Source organism: Heloderma suspectum, chromosome 3, assembly GCF_057233095.1.
Source record: "Heloderma suspectum isolate Gila_16-S chromosome 3, 16-S_ref, whole genome shotgun sequence".
NCBI lineage: Eukaryota > Metazoa > Chordata > Lepidosauria > Squamata > Helodermatidae > Heloderma > Heloderma suspectum.
In genome coordinates, this window is record NC_139460.1 from 11,221,458 (window position 1) to 11,227,736 (window position 6,279).

The 6,279-nt window shown below is 46.2% G+C and overlaps 1 long non-coding RNA gene across 1 annotated transcript in view; it reads left to right on the forward strand.

The window, feature by feature from the left end:
* The window catches only part of LOC146349348 (uncharacterized), a 29,527-nt gene extending 23,473 nt beyond the window's left edge, over nucleotides 1-6,054 (forward strand). The window contains exon 4 of the long non-coding RNA XR_014788793.1: nucleotides 5,528-6,054. This is a non-coding gene — a long non-coding RNA (uncharacterized LOC146349348). The remainder of the gene's footprint in view (nucleotides 1-5,527) is intronic.
* Nucleotides 6,055-6,279: the final 225 nt, after the last annotated feature.

Below are 6,279 nucleotides of genomic sequence, written 5' to 3' on the forward strand. Positions count from 1 at the left end.
CCCCCCCTGCACCAGACACAGACACTGTGATAAAATCATGACCCACAGTCAGGGCTGTATGTACTCTGCACGACAGAAAAGTGTCCTGTGCCAAGATAATCCAAATTCTACACCACAAAGAAAAGCTGGATTCAGTCACTAATATTAATTATGTATGTTTTATCATAATTTATTCCTGTTACTTACTCAGATTACACACTTCATTGGGAAGAGGCAATTATCGATGTATGGCACTGAATCCCTAGGGCTAAGTACTGGAAAACATTGTCATCCATCTCTCTGGATTCCGAGAGTCCAGTAGGTATAACACACATACTTTCAAGATCATCTTCTCAGCAATGAGGGTTGGAAACTTGTTTAAAAAACAAAACAAAAAATAAAAAAAATAAAGGTAGGAATCCCCAGGAAGTTAAATTCTGTGCCTATACGATGTTCTCTCCTCCCACAAAATTGTAGTGTATACATTTCCCTGCCTAAAATCCTCAGTGAGTGAAACCTGGAACAGATTCACTGCTACCAGCCTCCTCTGCTAAATTCAGGGATTGTGAGCCACACAGACAAATAGAAAGCAGAGATCCCCAAATTTAGGTTGGGTTACCAGCCAGTCACAAATCCCCTCCCCAATCCTCTAGCACAAGAGTAGACCACCTGGTGGCCTCCAGATATTTTGGACTACAACACCCATAATCCCTTGCCATTGGCCATGCTAGCTCGGGAAGATAGGGATTGTACTTCAAAACATCTGGAGGCCACCGGGTTGCCTAACCCCATGCAGAGGGCTTGGAGTGGAGGTGGGGAAGGAGGCATTTAGAGAAGCTGAGAAATGGAAGGCAAAGACTTGCAGTCTCTCCCCATCTCCACCCTGTGGTGCAGGCCGGAGCATCCTGCTTGCTAGAGGAGCAGGGCCACTTGCCCTTGGGTCTTTGTATGCCAGGCTCATACAGTAGGGATGCCAGAGAAATCCACAAAGGAATCAAATGAGCTTGGATTTTTATGAATCTGACCCATGGATTCGGCAGCGGATTGGCTCTTCCAAAGTTGGGTGGATTCCGCAGGCTTGAGGACCATTTTTCTAACTTTCCCGATTTTTTTTGTTGCAAATTTAATAATAGAAAAATATTCAAAAAAACCCACAACAAAACCCAGCCAAAAATGTGCATTTCCCCCATAGGCTAAAGTATGAAAATGTGCATGGGGGAGGGGAGATTTGTGCACTGGGGGGACGTGTGCATTTGGGGGGATTTGTGCATTCAGGGGGATTTGTGCATTTGGGGGGGCATTGCACATATTTGCAAGTGCAGATTTGTGCATGTATGGATTTGCGCGAAGTTGGCAACTCAAAAAAATCTTGAGTGGACAATGTTAGGGATGCTGGAGCAATTTGAGATGGATTAGAATGAGCTCAGATTCCTAAGAATCTGACCTGCGGAATCGACTCTGGAGGGCCCCCCTCAGGCCACGCAGAGTCCATTGACTTTTGGATGATTTTTTTACTTTCCCCAAATTTACACATATAAATCCGTAAAAAAATACATGAGTTTCTGCTGAGGAAACATTGAATGGAATGGGGGACAATACCCTAAATGTTATGTACAGAAGTAAATTATGTAAATATTTACATAATTACTTACATAAATATTTAAGAAATTATTTCCATATTTTTCTGCATGATGAAAAAAAATATTTGCATCTGTCTGTGGGTGGATGGCAGAACGAGAGACATGTGACAATCCACGAAATACAGAAAGAGTGGATTTTACATGGTCTGTACCTCTCTAGATGGAATGAAAGGTGCCTGACAATAGGGATGGCATGTGTGCCCAATTTAGTGTGAGAATCCGGTGGACCTGCTCCTGCCTGCATCCCTGAGCCCCAGTCACTGAGTCCCTGCCCCTACTCACCCCTGCCCATGCTCGACGAATGGCTTGCACTCACCCTGGCAGCCTTGTCAAGCTTTGCTGTCACCATTTTCTGAGAAATAAAATGGTGATCGCAAAAACACGCGAATATGTGCACATGTGAATATGTGCATATTCACATATGCGAAAATGTGCATTTTGCAAATGCGCATATTTGCGTATGCATGAAAATGCATATTGTATGAAAAATGCACATTTTTGTGCTCACACTAATATATGCCTTCGCAAAAATGTGCATTTCACACATGAGAGTATGTGCATTCACAAAATGCACATTTTCGCACATACAAAAACATGTGCATTTTTAAGATAGCCATTTTTTTTAAGAAATGGCAACTGCAGAACTCGATGAGGCTGCTGGGGTGAGTGCAGGCTACTCGCCAAGAGTGGGAGGGGCTCGAGCACAGTCTGAGGACTGGCGAGCGGGGGCAGGGGTTGGGCAGGAGTCCAGAGAACCCAGACGGGGGTGAGTTCGCACATCCTTACCTGACAATCCATGAAATGAAGACAAAAGGGATTTTATTCAATCCATACATTCCTAGTGTGCAGACGTTGCCCAGGCCAAAAACCAAACCCAAGATAGCCAATGATATATCCATATTCAAGGCAGGAGGAAGCATTTGGCTGTCTCAGAGGTAGAGTCATACTGGGGCCTGGGAGAAGAGGATGCCACCTGTTCTTCCTCCATTCAGCAACAGCCTCAACTGATCTACCACGAGAGACAGCAGTGCACAATGGAGGAGGCTCCCAAGTCAATTCCTGTCTAATCCAAATGTCTGCAAATCACACTCCAGCCATAAACGGGGTCCACGCCACAATGGAGTGTCTGCTGGAGTGCAGTCATTGACATCCACCATTTACCGTGATGTTGATTTCCTCCCCCATACCATTAGTTAGCAAAACGGTCCTCCAGGTTGACCCTTGGGTGGCTGTAGAGATGTTGCTTATTCCTTCAATCCTATCATCTGCCACTAATCCAATCTATAAATCAAAAGGAAGACTTTGCTCCTTACCCTGTGGGAGATTTAGTTTCCTTAATACCATTTTATGAGACGTCCCATCAAAGGCTTTCCAGAAATCCAAGCAAAGGATATCCGCTGGGTCACCTTTAGTGATTCTTTTATGAATGTCTGCAATGAACTCAAACAGGTTAGTGAGGGAGAATGTTCCCTCTGAGAACTCCCAGCGGTTTGACCCCACTCTGCAAACCTAGCGCTGTCCTTGTTTTAATGAGGTCCATATCATCTTTTATTTCCAATTTGCACCGTAGCTGAGGTACTTTTATGTGCTGTAATATGCTTGTGGGGTTTGGGTAGCCGTAGCTTCTACTCTTTCATGCCCTCCATTGTTTTACAAATGAAAATTGGGTAGCTGTTGCTTACTTTAAACACCCCGATTCTCATACTGAGGATGACTGCCTGACTATTACACAGCGCGGAAGGTTCCCTCCCAGGTACATGTGTTAAGTTTATCCATTTACTAAAAAATAATCTTCCCTGCATTAATTTAAAAAACAAAGCAAGGATTTGACCGTTAGTTAGAGACCTATTGCAAACACATATTTCCCCTGCAGTGTTTCATCAAAGAGTTAAATCTAGGGATGTCGCAGGAGTCCAAGAAGGGGGTGGAGTCCAACGGACTCCCCCCACCTCTGCCTCCCAGACCCCATTTGCTGAGTCGTCTCCAATTTCTGGACTCACTTGTCGAGTGCCTGTGCGATCCATGAGTGCCCAGTGGCCGGCCAGCCCCTTAGCAAACTGCCATTTTGTGTAAAAATGGCAGCTCAGGGTTTTCCAGATATGTAATCTTACACAAATGGCAGCCATAAAGGGGCCATTTATGCAACATTACAGGTGCCTGGCAGGAAGATGGAGAGAGGAGAGCCAGTGTGGTGTAGTCGTTAGAGGGTGAGACTGGGACTCAGGAAATCTGGGTTCCAGTCCCCACTCAGCTATGAAGCTCACTGGGTGACTTTGGGCTAGTCACTGACTCCCAGCCTCACCTACCTCACAGGGTTGTTGTGCTCTAAAATGGAGAGGAGGGGGAGGACCATGTGAGCGGCCTTGGGTTTCTTTCAAGGGGAAAAGAGGCAGGATATAAATGTAATAGGGATGGCGTGGGAGCCTGTTTTGGTCCGCAAATCTGTCAGACCTCCAGCACACCTGCGCCCTCCGAGCTGAGCCCACTGTGCCCGCCCCCCACTCACTGGTCCCCCGACTGCCCTCCCGCATTTGGTAAGCAGCCTGCAACTTACCTGGGCCTGTCTGTCTCTGTCCCGATTGCCATGTTTTTTAAAAAACATGGCGATCGGCAGCCCGTGCCCATAGACTGTGAATCGGCCATATACTCTAGTTTCACAGGACTATTTTGCATATAAGTCTAAGGGCACGGGCTGCCAATTGCCATGTTTTTTTAAAAAACATGGTGATCGGGACAGAGATGGACAGGCCCAGGTAAGTTGTGGGCTGCTTATGTGGGGGGGGGGGTTGAGTGCAGCCTGGAGGGCCAGCGAGTGGGGGAGGGGCTGGTTGGGCACCTGGAGAACCCAGACAGGAGGGCAGTCATCCATCCCTAAAATGTAATAATAAATAATTAAAATAATAAATTAATTAGATGTTTTGTAAAAGCTCTTTTGGTAAGTAGCCAAATGGAGGCCTCTAGTACTGAGAAAGATCTGCTTTGTGTTCTTACTTTGTGTTGTGTGGGAGCCACTGTGGTGTAGTGGTGAGAGTGCTGGACTGGGAGCCGGGAGATCGGGGTTCTAGTCCCCACTTGGCCATGGAAGCTCACTGGGTGACTTTGGGCCAGTCACAGACTCTCAGCCCAACCTACCTCACAGGGTTGTTGTTGTGAGGATAAAATGGAAGAGGATGACGGTGTAAGCCGCCTTGGGTTCCTTGCAAGAGGAAAAAAGGTGGTATAGAAATGCAATAAATAAATAAATTACTGTCTTAAATGGGTAGTTTTTCAGGGCTCACCTGAGGTCCCAATCCAGCCCACCGGGGCCAAGTCCTTTCCCCCTGGTCTCACCTGCTTTCCCCAGCCTCCAATCATTTGGTGGTTTCCTGGCGTTTGTGCAGTTTTTTTCTCCATTCTTAAAGGTTGACATGCCTCTCCCAATTGTGATTTACTGGCAGAAAGAGCTTTAAGCTAAAACAAGCTGATGTGTTTGATATCTTTATCTCCTCCCCTTTTTTTACTTTGGTCCCACTCCTTTTGCCTTTGGCCAATGGCATGCAGCCCCTGACAGCTTCTCCAAAATGCAGTCTGGCCCTCCGGCTGGAAGCGGTTCAACAGTCCTGGATTAGATCAACAGAGTACAAACACTGAATTTCCTTGCCCCTGCATGAAACGCCTTGATGGACTGGATTTATTTGAGATCTGGTCCCCAATGAGATAGCAACAGAAACCATGAGAAGGGGCCCTCAGAGGAAACATTGTACTCTGCTCTGCTCTTTTATGCTGATACTACTTGTGCCCTTTATCTGGCAGGTACTCGCTCAATTTCAATGCACTGTCGAGCTGAAAGAGATTCCACCGGCGCTCTCATTGCTACTTTTAACTCATGTCCATCAATGCTCATTGACTCTTTCTCATCCCCCTTCCAGCCAACAAAGAACACTTCTGTCACCAACTACTTAATATAAACAACACAAGGAAGGAATGAAATCAGCTACGTTTGTTAGCAATTTCAGGGAGACACAATGACAAAGCCGGTGTGATCTCCTTGGCCTGAATGCAGCTGTTGAAAGATGGAGAAATCTGGGGAAGGGATAAATTCCAAACAAATCGAGCATGGAAGCCCAGCATTGCCACAGGTGTCTTCGAACAACCGGAGGAGGCCATTAATCAGCAGGTAACACCCATTCTCCTCTGAAAGATGGACAAAGACGATGGATGCAGGGTTTCTTGGACAGAAGCTGTATTTTCAAACCTCTGCGGCAGAAAAAAGAAACATATGCCCCTTCCCCCTCCAGCAAAGGCAGGATTAATCGCTTTACCCTTGAACTGAGGTCTTGCAGAATATACAACCTTGCATGTTGTATTCAAACAAAGGTAGTCAGGGGTCTCCAGCCTCTTGCCCTCTGTTATGTTTGACTCTTGGTTTATTTAAAGTAGTCCAGATGCAGTCTGGAGTCTTTTGTTCAATATTTATTATTGTTTAACCTGCTCTGAAATGGGAATGCGGGAGGGCACTCGGGGACAACACATTCAGTCTTGAAAGGCAGCCTGGCCTGTCTCACTGTTCCCTGCAACAGCCTCTCCAGTTTTAACTCGTATCCTTTAAGCTGGATGGCTTGTGGAGGGACGCTCCAAATACTTTTACATTCAGAAGTGGGGGGGAAATCCTTCCGACATC